At 33.4% G+C, this 26,168-nt stretch overlaps 2 long non-coding RNA genes across 2 annotated transcripts; one reads left to right on the plus strand and one right to left on the minus strand.

Moving 5' to 3' along the window:
- Positions 1-428: 428 nt before the first annotated feature.
- On the minus strand, positions 429-4,136 carry LOC309616109. The gene is made up of 2 exons (XR_014237287.1): positions 2,690-4,136; positions 429-2,428 (listed from the first exon to the last, which is right to left on the minus strand). It is a non-coding gene; the product is annotated as an uncharacterized lncRNA (long non-coding RNA).
- A 12-nt stretch (positions 4,137-4,148) lies between these two features.
- LOC309616110 lies at positions 4,149-21,500 on the plus strand. Its single transcript, XR_014237288.1, has 2 exons — positions 4,149-6,193; positions 6,618-21,500. It is a non-coding gene; the product is annotated as an uncharacterized lncRNA (long non-coding RNA).
- Positions 21,501-26,168: the final 4,668 nt, after the last annotated feature.

Here is a 26,168-nt window from a genome sequence, read left to right on the forward strand (position 1 = left end):
GGCTGCTTAATGATGACCCTTAAGTCCCTTAAACTAACTTTACTCTTTTTCATTTAAAAAATTCTTACTCCTCTGATTGAGTAAATTCCACTGCCCTGTCTTCGAGTTTGCTGATCCTTTCTTCTGCTTCTGTAGTTTTCCATTGAACCCCTTTATTGAGGTTTTCAGGTCAGTTATTGTGTCTTCAGCTCTATGATTTCTATTTGTCACTTTTTCATATTTCATATTTCTGTTGAAATTCTCACTTTTCATGCATTGCTCTCCTGACCTGAATGAGCATCTCTCTGACCATTATTTTGAACTCTCCATTGATAGGTCAATCACTTATCTCTATTTCATTAAGATCCATTTCTGGAGATATATCTTTTTCTTTTGTTTGGACGTATTCCCCTATTCCTTCTTTTTTTTTTTTTTTTTTTTTTTGACTCTCTGTGCATTAGATAAGACAGCGCCACTTCTCCCAGTCTTAACAGAGTGATCTCATGTAGGAGATGAACTTCATCAATCAGCCTGACTTCAGCTCCTCATTGCCTCTCAAACTTTTGTGAGTGTCCGAGCTGAAGATTTTGTTCTTATTTGCTCCCAGTAATTGAGGGAGTTTCAAGACAGATCAGGATCTCAAAGGGGAGGATTGCAGTCAGCACCTAGATGCAGGGTTTTAGAAGCTGGACCCTCAGGCTCCAGGTGGGAAAATATTTAATCAAATTCCTTACAGGGAGAATCCAAGAGATGGACATTTTTGCCTGTGCCCTTTACAGTGAGCTCTGGATGCATAACTATAGTGAGTGCTTACACACCCATGAAAAGCTGCTTCTTTATTTCCTATAGTCCTGTGGAACTAGTGAATGCAAGCCTGTTGGCTGTTAGAGCTAGGTGATTTAGGGGTCTGTCCATTAGATGGTAACTGTAACATTTGGGGCACTAGATGTGTGGACAAGCTCTTTCCAGGAAATTGCTGATGACTTGGTTTTGTTGCTGGAGTCAGCTGGAGGGAAAAGGTGGGGGAAGTGCCGATTAGCTCTTTGGGGCTCCCCGGAAATCACAGTCATCACCTGGTTGTGTGCTAATTAGAACTCAGACCTTCAAGTATCAGCTTGTAAAGTATGTAATCAAACCCCTTCTAAGGAAACACTAAGAGACGGATGTTTTTGCCTGATCCTTCTGCACTGGGCCCCAGGGGCACAGCTATATAGAGTACTCGTGCACCTATTAAGAAATATTTGTCTGCTGTAGCCCTGTGGGTCTTCTGAATGCAAATCATGTTGGCTTTCAGAGCTAGGCAGTTTGGGCACCCATCCCTTAGCTTGCAGCCGTAAAAACTGGGCACTAGGCTCCTCAGAGAGAAACTGAGAGCTGGTGGTTGCCTCCCAATTGTATGGCACTGTACCAAGGGTGGGGTTTATGGAGAGTGTACGTGTCTTAGCCTTTTCTACCTGATATAGGTGGCCATTTTCTCAGTTGCCCAAGTTATAGGATTCTCTCAGATTATAACTGGATTTATCTCAGAAGGAATTGCTCCATGTATAGTTCTGTATTTGGTGTGTCTGTGGAAGGAGCAAAGGACAGAGGCTTCTATGTCACCATCTTGGTTTGGATTGTCTCATCTATGGTTAATAATAATAAGAAATCATTATATAGAAATTTTAATAAAATTACCATGAAATCCCAAAACATACCTATTAAGTTAATTTATATTTCCAGTCCCAATAGCTTGGCGATCTTCCCACCCTTAAGTATTTTAAATAAATTGTGGAAATAATAAAGAACATTATTTTACATAGCTTTAGTATTTTCATTTTTGTTGATAGACTGTAAGTTCCATAAAGAACATAATTTCCATGTATTCCCCACTTAAACCACATAGAAGGCTAACAAATATTTGTTGAATGAATATGGGCCACATGTTAATTTATGGAGATTATTAAAATGTAATAATAGCTGAATATATTACTTAAATGTAATAAATTTTTGGTTTATTACATAAAGCTTAAAGGTGATTGAATGTTTAAAATTATATGCAGCACCTTTTTCTAATGATACTTGTAAATTAAGTAGAAAGCCTTCCTGTAATTATTTCAGGGCAAAATAATTTAAGGAGATTATGAGGATAGAAAAAATTAACCAAAATAAACTGATTATATATCTGTGTCAAGTATTCTAAATGAAAGCTATTAGAGTTTTTTAAGTCTTTTCTTTCCATTTACTTTAAGTTAGTGGAACCATCTACTTAGAAAACCTTCCTATTACTTCCCAGCAAACTTAGGAAAAAAGTTCAAACATTTTACTGTGAGAATTGAGGTTCTACGATATCTTCCCTACTTTATTGGCTTTATTTCCAACATTCTCCCTACCCTCCTACATCAACCTTGTGTAAACACACTTCAGTTTTCTATGCCTTGGATTTTCAAAATTATGTTTGCCTCAGGACCTTTGAATTTTTTTTTTTAAAACATCTTTATTGAAGTATAATTGCCTTACAATGGTTTGTTAGCTTCTGCTTTATAACAAAGTTAATCAGTTATACATATACAATATGTTCCCATATCTCTTCCCTCTTGCATCTCCCTCCCTCCCACCCTCCCCATCCCACCCGTCTAGGTGGTCACAAAGCACCGAGCTGATCTCCCTGTGCTATGCGGCTGCTTCCCACTAGCTATCTATTTTACATTTGGTAGTGTATATATAGGACCTTTGAATTTTTGTTCCATGTACCTAGAATCCTCTTTTCAAGAAAATTCTATGGAATGGGCCCCTTTTTTCCTCATTCAAGTGTCTTTTTATATGACAGTGTTCTTCTGGAATACTTCCTTGACCCATTCCAGGTAAAATTGGCACCGTGTCTCTCAAATTCATCCTCATTTACCTTGGTGTATTTTTTAAAATAAAATATCAGCACCTGAGGTTACATTATATATTTATTGCTTATTTGTTTAAGATTCCTTTTCCCATTAGAATGTAAGCATTTTAGGGTCAGGAAGTTAGACATTTCAGAGCTTTAACAGCAGCACTTACAAATATGCATATTACATGGGAAACAATTATTTGAAAAGTGATTAATGGAAATTTTTAATAATGTTGAGTTGCAATTATAATTAAAATATATTTGGTTTTGGTTTTGTATTCACCCTTTATGGATTTATTTGCATAGTAAATAAGTTATTAAAAGAAGGGAAAAATAGCAGTGCAAATATAAGTATATACACATATTTTATACTTGTTATTTTATATTTTATACTCATTATTTAAAAGTATAGTCTTAAGTAAGAAAGTTTACTACTTAGAGATATGTCCACATTTTTAGTAATGAAACGTTTTTTCCTTTTCCATTATAGTTTATTACAAGATATTGAATATAGTTCCATGTAGCACCTTGTGATTGAAACTTTAATTTAAAATAAAGCTATTTTAATATTTATACAATCTCTGATGATTTTTTTTTTACTTATGTATTAATCATATTTCAGTTTATTAAAATCTTTAACAAGATAATTTGTATCACAGGACTCATTTAACAAATGTGCATAGCCTGTAGAAAGTCCTTTGACCATTGCCAAGACAGAGTGAATTTGAAAGATGCTGTGTTATGGAATAAAGAAGAATAATTCTTGGTATCTCAGTGTGTAGAATAAGATAGGAAACATTTATTTGATGCCATATGGTCATTTGCTTTTACAGTTAAAATTTTTAAGCAGGTAACAGAGCATCAAACTGTGTGAGGCGAAAACTAATAGAATTGCAGAGAGAAATAGCTGGACCCATTATCACAGTTGAAGACTTCGAGACTCCTCTATCAAAAATCAACAGACCCAACAGGCAGAAAATCAGTAAGGACACACCGTCAGCTCTCCATATTCACAGATTCTGCAGCCAAGGATTCAATCAACCATGGATTTAAAATTCCAGAGAGTTCCAAAAAGCAAAATTTGAATTTGCATCTATTTCCATAAGACTTACATTGTATTAGGTATTATAAGTAATCTAGTGATTATTTAAAGTATACAGGAGGATGTATGTAGATTATATGCAAATATTAAGCCATTTTTTATAAGGGACTTGAATATCCATGGATTTTGGTATTTGCAGGAGGTCCTGGAGACAATATCAGGTGCAACTGTAGTTGAACTCAACAGCACCAGCAATCATGGAAAATTCCAAAATATATGGAGATTAAACCATACAGTTCTAAGTAACACATGGGTAAAGAGGAAACCTCAATAGATACTTTGAAATATTTTGAACTAAATGAGAATGAAAATATAACTTATCAAAATTTGTGGGATATAGTGAAAGCAGTACTTAGAGGGAAATTTATAGCATTGAATACATTTATGAGAAAAGAAGAAAGATCTAAAACCAAGAATCTAATTTTCTACCTTAGGAAATTAGAAAATGAAGAGCAAACTTAGTCCTAAGTAAACAGAAGAAAAGAAATAATAAGGGTAGAATAGAAATCTATGAAATTGAAAACAGGGAAATCAGGGAATTCCTTGGCAGTCTAGTGATTAGGACTTTGTGCTTTCACTGCCGAGGGCGCGGGTTCAATCCCTGGTTAGAGAGCTAAGATCCTGCAAGCTGCACGGCCTGGCAAAAAAAAAAAAAAATCAGCAAAACCAAGAGCTGTTTCTTTCAAAAGATCAATAAAATTGGTGAGTCACTAGCTAACTAAGAAAAAAAGAGAGAAGAAACAAATTACTAATGATCAGAAATAGAGGAGGGGACATCACTATAGATTCCATGGACATTAAGAAAATAATAAAGGAATACTATGAACAGCTTTATGCCCACAAATTAGATAGCCTAGATAAAATGAGCCAATTCCTTGAAAGATACTATCTGCCAGAACTCACACAAGAAGAAACAATCTGAATTGGCCTATATCTATCAAAGCATAGGATCAACAATTAGTAACCTTCCAAAACAGAAAGCACCAGGCCCAGTTGTGCTTATAGGTAAATTCTACCAAATATTAAAGGAAGAAATTATACCAATTTTCTACAATTTATTTCAAAGAATAGAAGCAGAAGAAATACTTTCTAACTCATTCTCTGAGGCCAGCATGTAATACCAAAACCAGACAAAAACTTTACAAGAAAAGAAAATTACAGACCAACACGTCTCATGAACAGATGCACAAATCCTCTACAAAATATTAGCAAATTGAATCCAAAAATGTATAAAAACAATTATACACCATGACCAAGTGAGATTTAGCCCAGGTATGCAAGGCTGCTTCAACATTTGGAAATCAATTAATGTAATCCATTACATCAACAGGCTAAAAAATAAATTAGAAAATCACATGATTATCTCAGTACATACAGAAAAAGTTTTGACAAAATCTAATATTTATGATAAAAACTCTCGGTAAACTAGGAACAGAAGGGGACTTCCTCAAGATAAAACATATTTACAAAAAGCCTACATCTAACATCATACTTAATAGTGAGAGACTGAAAGCTTTTCCTCTAAGATCAGGTACAATGCAAGGATGTCCCATCTCACGACTTCATTTCAACATCATAATGGAATTTCTACCTAATGCAGTAAGACAAGAGAAGGGAATAAAAGTTATACAGATTAAAAAGGAAGAAATAATCTGTCTTTGTACTTGGATGACATGATTGTCTATGAAGAAACTCTGAAAGATTTGACCAAAAAAAAAAAACCCAAAAAACTCACAACACCTTCTGGAATTAGTAGGTGATTAAAGCAAGCAAGTTCATGGGTTACAAAGTCAATATAAAAAGTCAATCACCTTTGCTATATAGCAGCAATTAATAAGTGGAATTAGAAATTAAAAACACAATACCATTTGCATTAGCACCCCTAAAATGAAATACTTAAGTATGTATCTAACAAAACATATACAAGTTTTATAAGAGATAAGCCACAAAATCCAATACTGAAATTAAAGAAGACCTAAATATTGCCATTCTAGAAAATGTCCCTACTACTTGAGAAGTACTCCAGCAATTTGTTGATAAAAATGGACACATTGTAAACTCGTGTACAATATAATATCAAGTGCTATCATTCAACAACCAGATTCAACTAATATTAATTTACTATCTGCTATCTGCCAGGAATTGTGCTAGGTAATGGGAATAGAGCAGCAAAGCAAATACAACATTCCTGCTCTCCTCCAATAAATATTCCAGTGTTCATGGGAAAGACCAACTTGAAACAAATGATTGTATAAAGTCAAAATGTCTGCTAGTGTAAAGTTTTACAAAGAACAATACAAATGATCAATTATAAAAAATGTGAAAAGGGCAGCGCTATTTTATATGGGGTGGTGAAGCACCAGAGACACTGGAAACTTTGGATAGAGATCCATCCAAGAAGAGTGAGGAGAGTGCCTTGCGAATATCTGGAGAAAAGGGTAATGGAGAGGGAGTGAATAGTCCCTGAGGTAGGCGTGCGCTAGGCTCGTCTAATAATGGTGAGGCCAGTAAAATTGAACAGAATAAAGAAGGTGGAGAGTGAGAAATGATGTAAAGATAGCCAGGGACTATATCATAAGTGACAGTATACACCATAGTAATTTCTTCGGGTTCTACTGCATGAATGAGGAGTAAAGTCAAAGTCTCCCTGCTGGGTCTTGCAGTTTTAAAAAGATGTCTCTATTTGTTGTATGAAGAAAGAACTATAAGGAAACAAGTATAAATACAGAGAGACCACTTATGAGATAATTTGAATTTTCTGTGGAAGAGATTATGGGGTCAGAATATAGGTGCAGAAAGTGAAAAGAATTTGCTTTCATCATATATTCAAAAGAGTTGACGGATTTGTTAGTGGATTGGAATTGGTGTCTGACAGAGAGGAGTCAGAATGTAACTACCAAAGTCTTTGACCTGAGTAACTGAAAGAATGATTGTTTTGTAATTAGATGGGGGTATAGGGGAACAAGCAAAATCTGTGAAAGTGGTGGGCAAGAAACAAGAATTAGTACTTGGAAATATTAATTTTGTGATGCTTATTAGATATCCTGGTGGAAATGTTGAGTCGGCAATGTAAATATTCATGTTTTTAATTTATGGATTTTTTAATATATATTATTACTGCTGCTTTGGAGATAATTAATTTTTTCACTTAATGTAAAATAAGAATATCTTATTTAAACATGATCTTGACCATCCAGAATGCATATTTTCTTATCTTGAACATAAATTGCAGCGTATTTTATGGCTATTTTCCAGGTTGCCAGGATAATGCTTATGTACTACTTGAGATTCACCATGAGAAATACACTGAAGAAATGGACAATGTGATGCTTTTATCTAACCAAGGTAAAAAAAAAAAAAAAAATAGACTATTGCTGTTTCAGACACTCTGTGGTCAATATTAGCTGAAAAATATATTTTATCTCAAAAACTAAATAATATATATGTGTGTGGGATGTTTGTGTGTGTGTATGTGTGTGAATTTATTCTAAATAGAAAAACTTGAAAATAAATGTTTTTCAGGAATATATCAATGAATGGAATTGAGTTGGTTTTAGGAGTAGAAGGATGATTCCAATGTTCACCTTTTCATATATTACCTTTTCTACTTGACTAGGAATTAGAGTGAATCATATTCTTACAGGGATTATAGAAATTCATCTACCAAGTTCTTGGTGGAAGTTTTTAGTAAGTTGTCGGCATACAAGGGAAATTCGTCATTTCAGAAAAATAAGTGTGGCAGGAAAGAAGACATGGTAGTTGATTATTCATATAATATTACAGGTAGCATCTTAAGATTATGATAGTGACAATATCTGCTTTATAAATGAACCTAGTCCTGCTTTTATTACTTTTGGCCATAGCAACCTGAGATACAGACATTAGCAGTGACTTGAATGATCTCTCTGAAAAAAAGGTACTAATCAGTATCCTCTTTTTAAGAGAATAAGGAAAAGGTCTTAGAATGCTTCCAAGTCAAATGTAATTCCTTTATTTGGCTCTAATGCATCTATAGGAACAGGGATGTGGAGGAGTAGGGAGTGGCATAAACCCTAAATAACCTCTGTGAAAACTTATGTCTTGGGGTGGGTCCAGACAATTATCATAGGAGAGGTCTTATAATTAATGGCATGTGCTGCTTGGGAGTGCTTCCAAGTCCCTATCTGTAAACTTTGTGTTTGTGAGTTAAGGTTGGTTGATGAACCACAAAACAAGTTTTTAGAATGTTTCCGTGTTATTTTCTCGTATAATTATCAGTATCATCATGGCAGTATCTAATTTAATGTTTTACATTGCAAATGTTCAGTATTTCAGAAACTTGCATTAGTAGATTTTCTGTTCACTCAACGGGGAAAATAGCCAAAATTTATTATACCGTTTTCAATTCTAAATGATATATAGGCATACTTTTCTATATCTGTGTCTTCTTTGATTATTGGGGATGACATTCCTACCATTGCTTTTGGCATTCAATAAGATGTAGGGAAATAAACCCTCAAATAATAATAAGCCCTTAATTTTTTTTTGTTCAAATGATGAAATTTTATTTTTACAGTTCAAATTATAATTGTTTGAATAGACTGTATATTATACATAATAAGCACCTACAAATGGCCTTCTAGATTACTAACATATTAATATGATTTGAAACCTTAAGTTATTATGAGGGCTGTGACTTGTATGTGATACTGAGAAAGACTCTAGAGCATATCTATGTTGAGCTTCAGTTAAAACTGCGCCCTTACCCAGAGAACGTTCCCACTACTAAGTGTCTTTTAGACCATTAGCATAGGCAGTGATTAATATGACACTGTAAATGATTAAGCAGGTGGCAAATATTAAGTAGCTTAGCAGGATTTAACTCAATTGTAGAAATACAAAACCCCAAATAGAGTTCCTTAATGACTTTTCAGTAATTGTGCTAAGTGACTAATACAGTATTAACTATCTTTCAAATTAAATTCAGGTGTGAAAACATACGAACATTTACTAGCTTTAAATATCTCCTTCGGATTTAGTGTTTGTTCCATTTATTATTATTTTTTTTTCTGCAAAGGAAATAATCATTATACCTCCTCATAACATTTTCTTGCTTTCAAAATTATAGAAGCAAAATGTAATATATCAAACTACAATGCTTCCTTCCTTCTTTACTTCCTTCCTCTATTCATCCCTCTTTTCCTTCCTGCCTTCTTTCTATTTCTGCCTTGTTCTTCCTTTAGTAAATTACAGCATTCTGGTGAATATGAAAATGTATCCCATTGCAGTTTTAATTTTTACTCCTTAGCTTGTAGTGAGTTAAACTATCTTTTTAGCATTTTCTACCCATTTTCCTCCTCTGTAAATTATTTGTTCATATCTTTGCCTTTGGTCACAATGAGATTTTTGTTGATTTTGTATGGATTTGTAAAAGGTCTTTCTCTACTTTGTATATTATCTTTGTTCAGTTTATGTAGCAAATGTCTTTCCCTAAATGTTGACTTATTACATTATTTGTTTTATAATGTCTTTTTCATACAAAAGTTTTAATTTTAATACAGTAAGATTTATTTTTTCTTTGTGTATAATATCTGTGCCATCTTGTTTCAGAAGATTTGTCTATCCTTGAGGTCTATAGGAAGGCCCTACATTAAAAATATGGGTTTATTGCATTTTATAGTTCTAGGGTTTTTCAGTAGAAGATTTCAGGGCTTCTAAGTCCACAGTATTTTTGTAATAAAAAGTCTTGGAATCTAAAATAAAAAAATCTTCATTATAAATTACTCTTGACTGTAAAGGAAAGTGTTAAGGCTTTTATTTTAGGGAAAAGCCATAGAGGTTTATAATTTGACACTATTATATGATTTTTCCTTTACATGTATAATACTGTAGAAGAAATATATGCCAGCTAAGCTATTTTTCCCGGCAAAGCATATGAACTTTGCTGAAACATTGCATTTTATTAGCAAACTCTCATCTTTGAAACAGAGGTTTTACCTAACATTCTGATAAACTATTATAGAGTTTGAAGTCAGCATTAGTCTCAAGGCTTAAAACATTTGCCAATTAATTAAATCCTACTTTGAATATTTTTTTCTTTCTAGATTAAACTAAGAACACATTAAGACAATTTAAAAATTCTCACTATCCTTTTTATTTGGAAAATACTGAAATAAATTGAATATTCACTGAAAACAATTTAATCTATTTAAACAACAAAAATGCAGAAGTAATCATATGTGAAATATTAATCATATGTGAAATATAAAAACTACACTCTTTAATATATCACTCTTATTTGCAGATAATTTCTGAAATAATATGTATATTAGTTTCTATAAACTAGAGTTCTAAGACAGAAAATAAAATAGGAAATTAAAAAATTCTCAATAAAATGTTCAGGAAGTAAGCATAGAAATACATCTTCCCATAAAATCAATTCATATATTTTTTTAGGTATACACCTAATACACACTGACTCTCAAGCCTAATAATGATATATGTATGTGGATGTATGAATTTCCATTAAGTTACTTAGAATAAAAGTATAAGAGCATTAGAAATGATTGCAAACTGAAAGGCTATTTTAACTTAACAGAAAAGTAATCTTGTTTTAATGGTTCAATAGTTTTTCCCCTGGTTAAAGATTTAGTCCTGAGAATAACCAATATACAAAGACTAGTGAAGGAAATGTCAATGTTTAAAACCTGAGTGAAATAATGTTTTACTACTTGATGTTGCACTACTAAATACGTCAGTTTAAACAATTGTTTATTTTAAAGTATCCACAGTAAATTTAATTGAAATTAAAGATATGAAACAAAAATATTGATTAATCTTAATCTTTGTTATTAGTAGTACTTACATGTGTATACATAAGAGCTTTTCATTAGTTTATAATTTATAACTTATTTGAATGTTCATACACTTCAAAATAATGAACATCTGTTAATTTACTATTCAGTACAGGCATACCTCGTTTTATTGTGCTCTGCTTTATTGAGCTTCACAGATATTGTGCTTTTTATAAACTGAAGGTTTGTAACAACTCTGAGTTTAGTAATTCAATGAATGTAATTTTTCCAACAGCATTTGCTCAGTTTGTAACTCTATGTCACATTTTAGTAATTTTGCCAAAATTTCAAACTTTTTCATTATGATTATATTTGTTATGGTGATGTGTCATCAGTGATCTTTGATGTTACTATTGTAATTGTTTGCAGGGGAGGTGCCACGAACCTCGCCCGTTTAAAATGATGACCTTAATTGATAAATGTATGTGTTTTGACTGCTCCACCAAGTGGCCATTCCCCACCTTTCTCCCTCTCCTTAGCCTCCCTATTATCTGAGACACAGCAGTATTGAAATTAGGCCAGTTAATACTCCTAAGATGACCTCTAAGTGTTCAAGTAAAAGGAAAAGTTGCAGGTCTCTCTCTTTAAATCAAAAGCTACAAATGATTAAGCTTAGTGAGGAAAGTAAGTCAAAAGCTGAGATAAGCTGAAAGCTAGAAATCTTGTACTAAATAGTTAGTCAAGTTGGGAATGCAAAGGAGAAGTTCTTGAAGGAAATTAAAAGTGCTAACCCAGCGAACCCACAAATGATAAGAAAGCAAAACAGCATTATTGCTGATATGGGGAAAGCTTTAGTGGTCTGGATAGAAGATCAAACCAGCCATAACACTCCCTTAAGTCAAAGCCTAACCCAAAGCAAGGAACTAACTCTTCAATTTCATGAAGGCTGAGAGAGATAAGGAAGCTGCGGAAGAAAAGTGTGACACTAGCAGAGTTTGGTTCATGAGGTTTAAGGAAAGAAGCTGTCTCCATAACATAAAAGTTCGAAGTGAAGCAGCAAGTGCTGATGTAGAAGCTGCAGCAAGTTATCCAAAAGATCTAGCTAAGATAATTAATGAAGGTGGCTACACTAAACAACAACAGACTTTCAACATAGATGAAACAGCTTTATATTGGAAGAAGATGCCATCTGGGACCTTAATAGCTAGAGAGAAGAAGTCAATGCCTGGCTTCAAAGCTTCAAAGCACAGGCTGACTCTGCTGTTAGGAGCTAAGGCAGCTGATGACTGTAAGTTGAAGACAATGCTCATTTACTGTTCTGAAAGTTCTAGGGCCCTTAAGAATTATGCTGTATCTCCTCTGCCTATGCTCTATAAATCGAATAATAAAGCCTGGATGACAGCACATCTGTTTACAACATGGTTAACTGAATATTTTAAGCCCACCGTGGAGACCTATGGCTCAGAAAAAAAAGATGACTTTCAAATTATTACTGCTCATTGACAATGCATCTCATCACCCAAGAGCTCTGATAGAGATGTTGAAGGAGATTAATGTTGTTTTCATGCCTGCTAACACAACATCCATTCTGTAGCCCATGGATCAAGGAGTAATTTCAAGTCTTATTATTTAAGCCAATCTCATAAGGCTATAGCTGCCACAGAAAGTGATTCCTCTGATGAATCTGGGCACAGTAAACTGAAAACCTTCTGAAAAGGATTCACCATTCTAGATGCCATTAAGAACATTCATGATTCATAAGAAGAGGTCAAAATATCAACATTAACAGGGTTTGTAAGAGGTTGATTCCAACCCTCATGGATGACATTGAGGAGTTCAAGACTTCAGTGGAGGAGGTAACTGTGGATGTGGTGGAAATATCAAGAGACCTAGAATTAGAAGTGGACCCTGAAGATGTGACTGAATTGCTGCCATCTCATGGTAAAATTTTAATGGATGAAGAGTTGCTTCTTATGAATGAGCAAATAAAGTAGTTTCCTGAGATGGAATCTACTCCTGGTGAAGATGCTGAGAAGATTGTAGAAATGACAACAAAGGATTGAGAATTTTACCTAAACTTAGTTGATAAAACAGCAGCAGGGCTTGAGAAGGTTGACTCCAATTTTGAAAGAAGCTCTGTTGTGGGTAAAATGCTATCAGACAACATTGCATGCTGCAGAGAAATGGTTTGTGAGTGAATGGATGGAGTGATCTTTATCGCTGTCTTATTTTAATAAGTTGCCTCAGCCACCCCGACCTTCAGCCACCATCCCCCTCATCAGTTGCCAACCATCATCATCAAGGCAAGACCCACCACCAGCAAAAAGACTATGGTCCCCTGAAGGCTCAGATGATGCCTAACATTTTTTAGCAATAAAACATTTTTTAAATTGAGGTATGTACATTGTTACTTTAGACATAATGCTATTGCACATTTAATAGACTACAGTATAGTATAAACATAACTTTAATATGCACTGAGAAACCAAAAAATTTGCGTGGCTTGCTTTATTTCAATATTTGCTTTGTTGTGGTGGTCTTGACTGAATTTGCAATATTGCTGAGGTATGCCTTAAAATAATTAGAATATTGCCAGTAACTTGTGGGTACCTATATAATCCTCCTCTAAGCTGCCAAGTGCATCTTCCCACCATGGTAAGCATTATCTCATTTTTGATGTTTATCATTCACCTTTTTGTTCTCAACTGTCTTATCACATACCTATGCACGCTTATACAATATATTTTTTGAATTAGAGATATGGAATATGAAAAAAATATATAATCTCAGAGTTGCTTTTACTTACCCAATATTTTTTCTTAAAGTCTAACCATGCTGTTGCATATTACAACAGACTTTTATTTTTACTACTGTATACAATTCAATTCTTTGAATATACTATATAGTTCATTTATCCATATTCTGGAAATGGATGTTGTATGGCTTTTAAGGTTTTCTGTCAGAGAAGTGATGTTATGAAATTTCTCTCAATATCTCTTTTTTTTTTGATGAAGTCTATTTGTCTATTTGTTTCATTATTTTTAAATTGAACATTTTATTTTAAGATAATTGTAGATTCACATACTATTATAAGAAATAATGCAGAGAGATTCTGTGTACCCTTCACTTTGTTACTATTGTTTTATAGTCAATATTTATTTAATTTTAGGTTTACATCAATGTTAATAGTCAATCTGAATTAAGTGTAACTTCACTAGAAGATAGTAGGAGAAAATCTTGGGGTAGGCAAACATTTTTTCAATTTAATACAAAAGCACTTTTCCAAAAATGGAAAGCTTAATAAATTAGATTTCATTAAAATTAAGATGTTCTATTTTAAAATGTATTTTAACAAGTTAGAAAAGCTGAAATATTGAGAAAATATTTGTGATACATATATCCTATGTAGGACTTCTATATAGAACATATAGCTACCAATTAATTATATCAATTAAGTATAAAAAGACATGCATAGAATTTAAAAATGATAAAGTTACCTGGACATTTCAAAAGAAGTATCCAAACGGCAAAAAAAACATACAAAAACATGTCCAAATTACAAGTAATCAATTCAAATTTAAATGTAACCTGTAATGAGATACCACTAGTGCCCACTGGAAAGACTAAATTATTATTATTTTTAATTACCAGGTGCTTTCAAGGATGTAGAACAATTTTTAACTATATATTCTGTTAATTGAGTATAAAGGGAGATATCCACTTTGGAAGTTTCAACTATGGATCAACATACATGTGTCTTAGCAGAAATTCCTATTCTGGTTATATATGTAAGAGACGTGTAGAAATGTGCAAAATAAGACATGCGCAAAAAGTACATAAGGGCATTATTTGTAATTACTACTACCATCTAAATGTATATCAAAAGAAAAATGTATAAAATAGATATATTCATACAGTGATCTACTATATAGCAATAAAAACAAATTAGAGTTATGTCCAAAAATGGGGTGACTCTTAGAAACATAATATGGAATGAATATAGCAAACAGAAAAGTACTTGTGCTGTGATGCCATTCTTTTAAGGATCAAAAAGAATCAAAATGAAATGACTATTAGTTATCAGGATAAGGTTTGCCTTTGTGGAAGAGAGAAGGGATAGTGATTGGAGAGGGTAGGAAGGGTCTTCTGGGTTGCTATTAGTTTTCTATTTCTTGATAGCTGTAGTTACAAAGATGTGATCATGTTGTGGTAATCCACTGAACTGTACAATTCTGAACTGAGCACATTTCTCTTTGTATGCCGTACTTCAAAAGCTAAGTATTGTTAGCAATATTTTAGAAATTTTCCTCATTCACACATGCAAGACTTTCACTGTAACTTATAATTTTCAACTTTAAAGGATATGACAATTTTCTTTTTTGAAGAAGCTGCAACAATTTATAATCACACTAACAATAAAAAAGTTATAATATCCATTACCATGATCTTTAACACTTGATATTGTCAGGACATCAATTTTTAAATATTGATTTTGTATCTTATTTTAATCCTGTTTGCATTTATCTGATTATTGATAAAGTTAAGAATGTCTTCATTCATTTACTTTACAATTTTCAACCCCTAATGCTCTAGATATTCAGAGCATTGTATTTATACAATACATTGTATTTATACTGTGCTATTTATAGCATGTACCTGGATTTATGTATGTGTCTATCTATGTATTTATTTATCTATATCTATAGTGTGAAGTGAAGTTTTTAAAGGGTACCTTATTTATTTTGTTATGGTATGGTATGGGATGGTATTGTATGTTATATTATGTTATGTCATGTTATGTTATGTTATTTTTTTTTTTTTTGGCTGCAGCATGCAGAATCCTAGTTCCCTGACCAGGGATCGAACCCAGGCCCTTGGCAGTGAGAGCACAGAGTCCTAACCACTAGACTGCCAAGGAATTGCTTAGGATACCTCATTTTAAATTTTAATGTGTGAATATTGATATTTTTTCTATGCTTCAAACTAGCGTTACTACCAGAAAAGTTACATTACTGGTTTTTGCATAAAAGTGGTCATCTCTGAGTCGTGTACAAATTGCACTAAATATGTTTGGAAGGTACTAGGAGATTCTAATATGGAGTAATAAGAATCTTTATAACATAAACAAGTTTCATAAAACAAATTATATATCACTTATATAATAAATTATATAACATTGGGAAAAACCAATCAAAACACTGCTAATGCAACTGCAGACTAATAAAATGTAAGGTTTACACAAAGCTCCCAGGACTATTTTATTTAGCATATAAGCCAAGTCAACCAAATTGTTAAGGAGCCTCACTTCCCTTTGTCTCTCTGGAGTGTGAGCTGAGCTGGCTCTGGACCAAAACAAGCTGATAATAAGGTGATTCCAAGAAAATTACAGGTCAGTATCACTGATGAACATAGACGCAAAAATCCTCAACAACAATATCCAACAATACAGTAAAAGGATCATCCACCATGATCAAGTGGGATTTATCCCAGGGATGCAAGGATTTTTCAATATCCGCAAATCAATCAGTGTGATACACCACATCAACAAATTGAAAAATAAAAACCATATGATCATCTCAATAGATGCAGAAAAATCTTTTGACAAAATTTAACACACATTTATGATAAAAATCTCTCCAGAAAGTAGGCACAGAGGGAATATACCTCAACATAATAAAGGCCATATACAAAAAACCTATAGCTAACATCATACTCAACAGTGAAAAGCTGAAACCAGTTCCTCTAAGATCGGGAACAAGACAAGGATGTCCACTGTCGCAACTTTTATTCAACATAGTTTTGGAAGTCCTAGCTATGGCAATCAGAGAAGAAAAAGAAATAAAAGGAATCCAAATTGGAAAAGAAGAAGTTAAACTGTCACTGTGGATGACATGATACTATATGTAGAAAATCCTGAAGATCCTACCAGAAAACTACTAGAGATCATCAGTGAATTTGGTAAAGTTACAGGTTACAAAATTAATGCACAGAAATCTCTTGGATTTCTATACACTAACAATGACAGATCAGAAAGAGAAATTCAAGAAACAATCCCATTTACCATCGCATCAAAAAGAATAAAATACCTAGGAATAAACCTACCTAAGGAGACCTGCACTCTGAAAACAATAAGACGCTGATGAAAGAAATCAAAGACGACACAAACAGATGAAAAGATATACCATGTTCTTGGATTGGAAGAATCAATATTTTCAAAATGAGTATACTACCCAAAACACTCTACAGATTCAGTGCAATCCCTATCAAATTACGAATGGCATTTTTCACAGAACTAGAACAAAAAAATCTTAAAATTAATATGGAGACACAAAAGACCCCTGATAGCCAAAGCAATCTTGAGAAAGAAAAATGGAGCTGGAGGAATCAACTCCCTGACTTCCGACTATACTACAAAGCTATAGTCATCAAAACAGTATGATACTGGCACAAAAATAGAAATATAGGTCAATGGAACAGGATAAAAAGCCCAGAAATAAACCCATACACCTATGGTCAATTAATCTATGACAAAAGAGTCATGATTATACAATGGAAGGAGGACTGTTTCTTCAATAAATGGTGCTGGGAAAAATGGACAGCTACAGGTTTAAAAAAAATGGAACTAGAAAATACTTTAACACCATACACAAAAGTAAACTCAAAATGGATTAAAGACCTAAATGTGAGACCAGACACTATAAAACTCTTAGAGGAAAACATAGGCAGAACACTCTCTGACTTAAATCGCAGCAGTATTTTTTTCAATCCATCTCCCAGAGTAATGGAAATAAAAACAAAAATAAACAAATGGGACCTAGTTAAACTCAAAAGCTTTTGCATAGCAAAGGAAACCATAAACAAAATGAAAAGAGAACCCACAGAATGGGAGAAAATATTTGCAAATGATGTGACCGAAAAGGGATTAGTCTCTAAAATTTAGAAACAGCTCATGTGGCTTAATATCATCAAAACAAACAACCCAATCCAAAAATGGGCAGAAGACCTAAATAGACATTTCTCCAAAGAAGACAGACAGATGGCCAAGAGGCACATGGAAAGATGTTCAACATTACTAATTATTAGAGAAATGGAAATCAAAACTACAATGAGATGTCACCTCACACTAGTCAGAATGGCTGTCATCAAAAAGTCCACAAACAATAAATGCTGGAGAGAGTGTGGAGAGAAGGGAACCCTCCTACACTGTTTGTGGGAATGTAAATTGGTACAGCCACTATGGAGAACAGTATGGAGGTTCCTTAAAAAACTAAAAATAAAGCTACCATACGACCCTGCAATCCCACTCCTAGGCATATATCGATAGAAAACCATGGTCCGAAAGGATACATGCGCCCCAATGTTCATTGCATCACTGTTTACAATAGCCAAGTCACGGAAGCAACCTAAATGTACATCAACCGAGGAATGGATAAAGAAGTTGTGGTACATATATACAATTGAATATTGCTCAGCCATTAAAAAGAATGAAATAATGCCACTTGCAGCAACATGGATGGACCTAAAGATTGTCATACTGAGTGAAGTAAGTCAGACAAAGAGAAATATCGTATGATATCACTTATATGTGGAATCTAAAAAAAAAAACAAAAAACTGATACAAGTGAACTTATTTACAAAACAGAAACAGACTCACAGACTTAGAGAACAAACTTACGGTCACCAGGGCGAAAGGTGGACGGGGAGAGATATTTAGGAAGTTTGGCATTGACATGTACACACTGCCATATTTAAAATGGATAACCAACAAGGACCTACTGTATAACACAGGGAACTCTGCTCAAGATTATGTAACAAGCTAAACGGGAAAAGAATTTGAAAAAGAATAAATACATGTATATGTGTTGATATAACTGAATAACTTTGCTGTACACCTGAAACTAACACAACATTGTTAATCAACTATACTCCAATATAAAATAAAAAAGTTTAAAAAAATAAAAATTAAAAAAAAAATAAAGTGATTCCAATCCTTTGGAAAGATATCCACAAACAAATATTACTAGACATCCCAGCAGGAAGTGAGCAGAAGGCAAAGCAGAGAAACCGATGAATCCCTTGTTGAAAAAAGTAAAGTATTAAGTCATGTCACCTAAGTCCTGTTTGTTTCCTACTTGCAGATACCTCAAACTCAGGCTTTTGGTGATCTTGATTTTCTGTTTCTCAGACTCATTCAATTGGCAACGAGATGTACTTAAGAGAGGATCGTGAGAAACTGATCCCTATCTCGATAAAAAGATGGCTTTGTATATTATTTCTGCTGCTGGATGTGCTAGAAATACTTAAGAATAAATTTACAAATGTAAACTCTGGAAGGTAGCTATTTTAATAAAGAAAGAGATGGAAAATGTTTCTTAGAAATCAACCCTTGGTACCCCATAAAAAAACTTTTTAAAATATTAGATAAAAAGCCAAATGTTTTGAGAAGAAATGTCATAAAATCAGGAAAAGTTTTGAAAAAAAAAAAAAGAATCAGAAAAAAAGGGACCAAAGAAAACAGTATGAACACTACAAGTACTATAAATAATTACAAGGGGATATTAATTATGGCATTAAAAATTAAACAGCATTGGTCCAGTCCATATCTATCTAATGCAGCATATAATGATTGGTCTCTAGCAGCTTTGCTTCTTTATGTTTTTAGAGAAAGAACATAAGTAGAAGAAAATTGAGAAAAAGAAGATGTAAGTCCATGGCACATATTGGGCAGATTTACAAAATCTGAGAACTTTGTGCCGAGACCCAGGACAGACTCTCAGTGACTTTTCAGTTTATATATTTTTTAAAAAGTTGATAAGGCTATTTTTATCAGTACCAGCAGTGAAATATAAGAAATATAACCAGAAATAAAGGATTTATTCATATCCTTAAAGCAATAGCTGCCCATGAGAAATACACAAAATACCTTTCAATTTAGGTATTTGAAGCATGGAAGCATTAATTCTCAGTACATAATATGAATTGCATGGCAACTAGGTCTTGGAAAAAATATAAGAGTGTATCAAATTAGGTAATTAGATAATTAGATAATTTAGTACCAATATTAGATATGACGGAATGGAAATATAAACCTTAACCTTAGCTAGTATTCCAAATATCACAAGCAATACAAAATTTTCTAGTAGATTATTACCAGATTGGATCTGCAACACACAAAAGAAAAATTATGACTAAGCAGGAATGTAACATTGGTTTAATATTCAAAAATTAAAAAATTTGAGCTGGATAGCCTTTTGACCTAGATAATGAGGCTATTCATACAATAGACAAACATCAAGATAAACAGAGAAATGGCCATGGGTGCAAATGAATTTGATTTATAAGCCATATAAAATTCACTTATGATTAATAATATTTGACAAATATATTGTAATGATTATGTAGACTGATGGAGATGCTACCTGGACCTGGTCTTAAGTTTACCTCTGAAAGTTAATAACTCAGTAACTTGTACCACATCAAGTTAAAAACCACACTGTGAAAAAAAGAGATTAATCATTCTTGATGGTGTGGTGATGGTGGTAAAATAACCTTACCACCTGATATACACATATTCATTAACTGTATGATGTCATAATTGTTAGTTTGTTTTAGTATTATTGGTAGAAATATTACAAACATTTGTTCAGATATCCATATTGATACCAACCCTCAATTATTTGATTTACAGTATATTCTGTTACATTTATTGTTAGAAATAGGCATGGATATGACAAAATTTAGACCTTCCAACTTTCAGGAACTTTATTTTGCAACTATATAATGAAGTATAGAAATAACTTAGCAGTAATGCAGATCAGATCCCCAAAGTAAATTCTTTCCATTTTCTCTACTAGTTACAGACCATAAAGTACTGTCATGTAAATATGAGATAAACAGAAATTACTATTCACTTATCTTATCATATTCTTCTTCTTTATAGTAGCAGATCCTGCTGCCCACACAGCATTCTCAAAAACTAATGAAGAGCTTTCACGGCATTCCTATTTAAGTGTGTGGGAGTGGGGCTGTGCATGGAAGTCAAGCCAATAATTAAAAAAAAAAAAAAAAGAATTCTAGGAATTTGAAAGATAAATCAAAAAGAATAAGGATAAACTTTTAAAAATGACACTAAGACTACTTAGTGTTTTAGCTTCACTTCAGTGTTTCCCAAAGCTGATCAGTAGGACCAAGTTAGAAATTCATATTCTAGACACCTTCCTAATCCAAATATATTTTCAAACCATGAGGTCCTTTAGGAATAATAATCTCTGCATCCTTAATAAGTTTCCAAGTGACAATTTTGCATAACATAGTTTGAGAACTACGCTTCTTTCTTGACAATAGAAAGCTTCTATTTCTGTTTCTGAGAGGAATTTTTTAATGGTCAACAGCTGAAAGCAAATTATAAAATGGGTGTCAAAGCCTTTATCCCATTAGCAAGAGTCATTTTCAGCTCAACATTACTAAAGTTTGAATAAACATCACTATATGTTATGACTTGATTGCAAATAAATTTCTCATGATTGAGGGAAGAAGGAGGACTATCACTGACATTTGAATTTTGTGAAAAACAAAATCTAAATGTGGAGTGCATAGGTTTCTATATAATGCTACTGTTTTACTTGTGTTAGCAGTGAACCAGAAAATTAAGATATAGTGGTTGATGTGGAATAAAAATATTTCTATTACAATCAACCTGTCCAGGGTATGGTTTCAGATGGAGTTATCAAAATCCAGATGCAGATAGGAAAACTGAAAATGTTAAAAAAAAAAAAGAAAGAAAGACAGTATATAGCAGGGTTATTCCAATTAATATCACTACATAATAAAGCACACAAAAATTAGTGACATAATCACAAGAAGAATATGATAAGATAAATGAATAGTAGTTTATGTTTATGTTATATTTACATGAAGGTACACAAAGCACACAAAAATTAATGACATAATCACAACTTATAGTCACAAATTAGTGACTTATAATCATTTTATTATCTGTCATAGTTTTGCATGTCAGGATTTCAGCAAGGATTCATCTTGATTTCGGGCTCAGAAACTCTCTTGTTATTCAGATGGTGGCAGGGGCTGAAATGGGAGGGGTTGGGTGGAATAGATGGGTACAGGCTGGGCATTTCACTCTCTTCATGTTATCTTAGTTGTTTTCCATAGATTCTCTCCTTTTTGCTGTTTTGGACTTCCTCAGAGTATAACCACCTTTTGTGAGTGAGATGACTTAACATCAAAGGTCAGCAAACTACAGCACAAATAGAATTGCCAGATAAAATAGAACAGTCAGTTAAATTTGAATTTCATATATACATGAATAACTTTTTGTGTATACATATGTTCTGGACAATATTTGGGACAGAATTACACTTTAAAGAAAAAGGTATTTGTTGTTTAACTGAAATTCAAATTTAACTGGGTGTCCTGTATTATTAGTTATGAAATCTCACAACCATGGGTCAAATCTGGATGGCCTTCTGTTTATGTAAACAAAGTTTAAGGGGAACACAGCCAAGCTGAATATTTAGGTATTGTCTGTGGACACTTTGGCGCTGCAACAACAGAACTGGGTAGTTACAGCAGAGAACACATCTGGCAAAAACTGAAATATTTACTATCTGACCCTTTATGGAGGAAGTCTGCCAGCCCCTGCCTGGTAAGGCAGCTTTCCAGTAAGAAAGGTCAAAGCTACATCCACTTTCATAAGCAAACCTTGGAAGTCTCATAGCTCACTTCTGGCATAGTCATAGGTTTCAAGATTCAAGGTGAGAAGAATTAAACTCCTTTTTCAAAAATGAAGGGAAAGTTTTCAGGAAAACATGTGAGACAGTACATAAACTTTTACAGCCATCTCGGAAAATACAAAACTGTCAATGAGATTGTGACTTGTTTTCTAAAGACAGCACTCTGAAAACAAATGAGGCAATTCACAAACAAGAAAAGTGATTTTTATTTTAAAGTTTTCCACTATATAAAATTAAGATGTATAGATTAGAGGTGTTTTCCCCAACAGTAAACTTCATTGAAAAGAAAAGCATATACAGTATTGCTTTTTTGTTTTGTTTTGTTTGTTTGTTTGAATTTTATTTTATTTTTTTATACAGCAGGTTCTTATCAGTTATGCATTTTATACATATTAGTGTATACACGTCAATCCCAATCTCCCAGTTTATCTCAACACCACTCCCCACCCAGCTTTCCCGCCTTTGTGTCCATACATTTGTTCTCTACATCTGTGTCTGTATTTCTGCCTTGCAAACCAGTTCATCTGTACCATTTTTCTACATTCCACATACATGCATTAATATACGATATTTGTTTTTCTCTTTATGACTTACTTCACTCTGATGACAGTCTCTAGATCCATCCACGTCTCTACAAATGACCCAATTTTTTTTCCTTTTTATGGCTGAGTAATATTCCATTGTATATATGTACCACCACTTCTTTATCCATTTGTCTGTCGATGGGCATATAGGTTGCTTCCATGACCTGGCTATTGTAAATAGTGCTGCAATGAACATTGGGGTGCATGTGTCTTTTTGAATTATGGTTTTCTCTGGGTATATGCCCAGTAGTGGGATTGCTGAGTCATATGGTAATTCTATTTTTAGTTTTTTAAGGAACCTCCATACTGTACTCCATAGTGGCTGTATCAATTTACATTCCCACCAACAGTGCAAGAGGGTTCCCTTTTCTCCACACCCTCTCCAGCATTTGCTGTTTGTAGATTTTCTGATGATGCCCATTCTAACTGGTGTGAGGTGATACCTCACTGTAGTTTTGATTTGCATTTCTCTAATAATTAGTGATGTTGAGCAGCTTTTCAGGTGCCTCTTGGCCATTTGTATGTATTCTTTGGAGAAATATCAATTTACGTCTTCTGCCCATTTTTTGATTGGGTTGTTTGGTTTTTTATTATTGAGCTGCATGAGCTGTTTATATATATTGGAGATTAAACCTTTGTCTGTTGACTCATTTGCAAATATTTTTTCCCATTCTGAGGGTTGTCTTTTTGTCTTGTTTATAGTTTCCTTTACTGTGCAAAAGTTTCATTAGGTCCCATTTGTTTATTTTTGTTTTTATTTCCACTACTCTAGGAGGTGGGTCAAAAAAGTTCTTGCTGTGATTTATATCAAACAGTGTTCTTCCTATGTTTTCCTCTAAGAGTTTTACAGTGTCTGGCCTTACATTTAGGTCTTTAATCCATTTTGAGTTTATTTTTGTGTATGTTGTTAAGGAGTTTTCTAATTTTATTCTTTTACATGTAGCTGTCCAGTTTTCCCAGTACCACTTATTGAAGAGGCTGTCTTTTCTACATTGTATATTCTTGCCTCCTGTATCAAAGATAAGCTGACCATATGTGTGTGGGTTTATCTCTGGGTTTTCTATCCTGTTCCATTGATCTATATTTCTGTTTTTGTGCCAGTACCATATTGTCTTGAGTATGGTAGCTTTGTAGTATAGTCTGCAGTCAGGGAGTCTGATTCCTCCAGCTCCATTTTTCTCCCTGAAGATTGCTTAGGCTATTCAGGGTCTTTTGTGTATCCATACAAATTTTAAGATTTTTTGTTCTAGTTCTGTAAAAAATGTCATTGGTAATTTGATAGGGATTGCATTGAATCTGTAGATTGCTTTGGGTAGTATAGTCATTTTCACAATATTGATTCTTCCAATCCAAGAACATGGTATATCTCTCCATCTGGTTGTGTCATCTTTGATTTCTTTCATCAGTGTCTTATAGTTTTCTGAGTACAGGTCGTTTACCTCCTTAGGTAGGTTTATTCCTAGGTATTTTATTCTTTTTCTTGCAATGGTGAATGAGATTGTTTCCTTAATTTCTCTTTCTGATCTTTCATTGTTAGTGTATGGGAATGCAAGAGATTTCTGTGCATTAATTTTGTATCCTGCAACTTTACCAAATTCATTAATTAGCTCTAGTAGTTTTCTGGTGGCATCTTTAGGATTTTCTATGTATAGTATCATGTCATCTGCAAACAGTGACTGTTTTACTTCTTCTTTTCCAGTCTGCATTCCCTTTATTTCTTTTTCTTCTCTGATTGCTGTAACTAGGACTTCCAAAACTATGTTGAATAGTGGTGGTGAGAGTGTACATGCTTGTCTTGTTCCTGATCTTAGAGGAAATGCTTTCAGTTTTTCACCATTGAGAATGATGTTTGCTGTGGGTTTGTCATATATGGCCTTTATTTTGTTGAGGTAGTTTCCCTCTATGCCCACTTTCTGGAGAGTTTTTATCATAAATGTGTGTTAAATTTTGTCAAAAGCTTTTTCTGCATCTATTGAGATGATCCTATGGTATTTATTCCTTAATTTGTTAATATGGTGTATCACATTGATTGATTTGCATATATTGAAGAATCCTTACATCCCTGAGATAAATCCCACTTGATCATGGGGTATGATCCTTTTAATGTGTTGTTGGATTCTGTTTGCTAGTGTTTTGTTGAGGATTTTTGCATCTATATTCATCAGTGATATTGGTCTATAATTTTCTACTTTTGTAATATCTTTGTCTGGTTTTGGTATCAGCATGGTGGTGGCCTTGTAGAATGCATTTGGGAGTGGTCCTTCCTCTGCAATTTTTTGGAAGAGTTTGAGAAGCATGGGTGTTAGCTCTTCTCTAAATGTGTGATAGAATTCACCTGTGAAGCCATCTGGTCCTGGACTTTTGTTTGTTGGTAGATTTTTAATCACAGTTTCAATTTCATTATCTGTGATAGATCTGTTCGTATTTTCTGTTTCTTCCTGGTTCAGTCTTGGAAGATTATACCTTTCTAAGAATTCGTCCATTTCTTCCAGGTTGTCCATTTATTGGCACAGAGTTGCTTGTAGTAGTCGCTTACGATGCTTTGCATTTCTGCAGTGTCTGTTGTAATTTCTCCTTTTTCATTTCTAATTTTATTGACTTGAGTCCTCTCCCTCTTTTGCTTGATGAGTCTGGCTAATGGTTTGTCAATTTTGTTTATCTTCTCAAAGAACCAGCTTTTAGTTTTATTGATCTTTGCTTTTGTTTTCTTTGTTTCTATTTCATTTATTTCTGCTCTGATCTTTATGATTTCTTTCCTTCTACTAATTTTGGGATTTGTTCTTCTTTCTCTAGTTCCTTTGGGTGTAAGTTTAGATTGTTTATTTGAGATTTTTATTGTTTCTTGAGGTAGGATTGTATTGCTATAAACTTCCCTCGTAGAACTGCTTTTGCTGCATCCCATAGGTTTTGGATCATCGTGTTTTCATTGTCATTTGTCTCTAGGTACTTTTTGATTTCCTCTTTGATTTCTTCAATGATCTCTTGGTTTTTTAGTAATGTATTTTTTAGCCCTCATGTGTTTATGTTTTTTATGCTTTTTTCCCTGTAATTTATTTCTAATCTCATAGCATTCTGGTCGGAAAAATTGCTTGATATGATTTCAGTTTTCTTAAATTT

Source organism: Balaenoptera borealis (genome assembly GCF_965194805.1).
Source record: "Balaenoptera borealis genome assembly, chromosome: 18".
In the NCBI taxonomy this organism is placed as follows: Eukaryota; Metazoa; Chordata; class Mammalia; order Artiodactyla; family Balaenopteridae; genus Balaenoptera; species Balaenoptera borealis.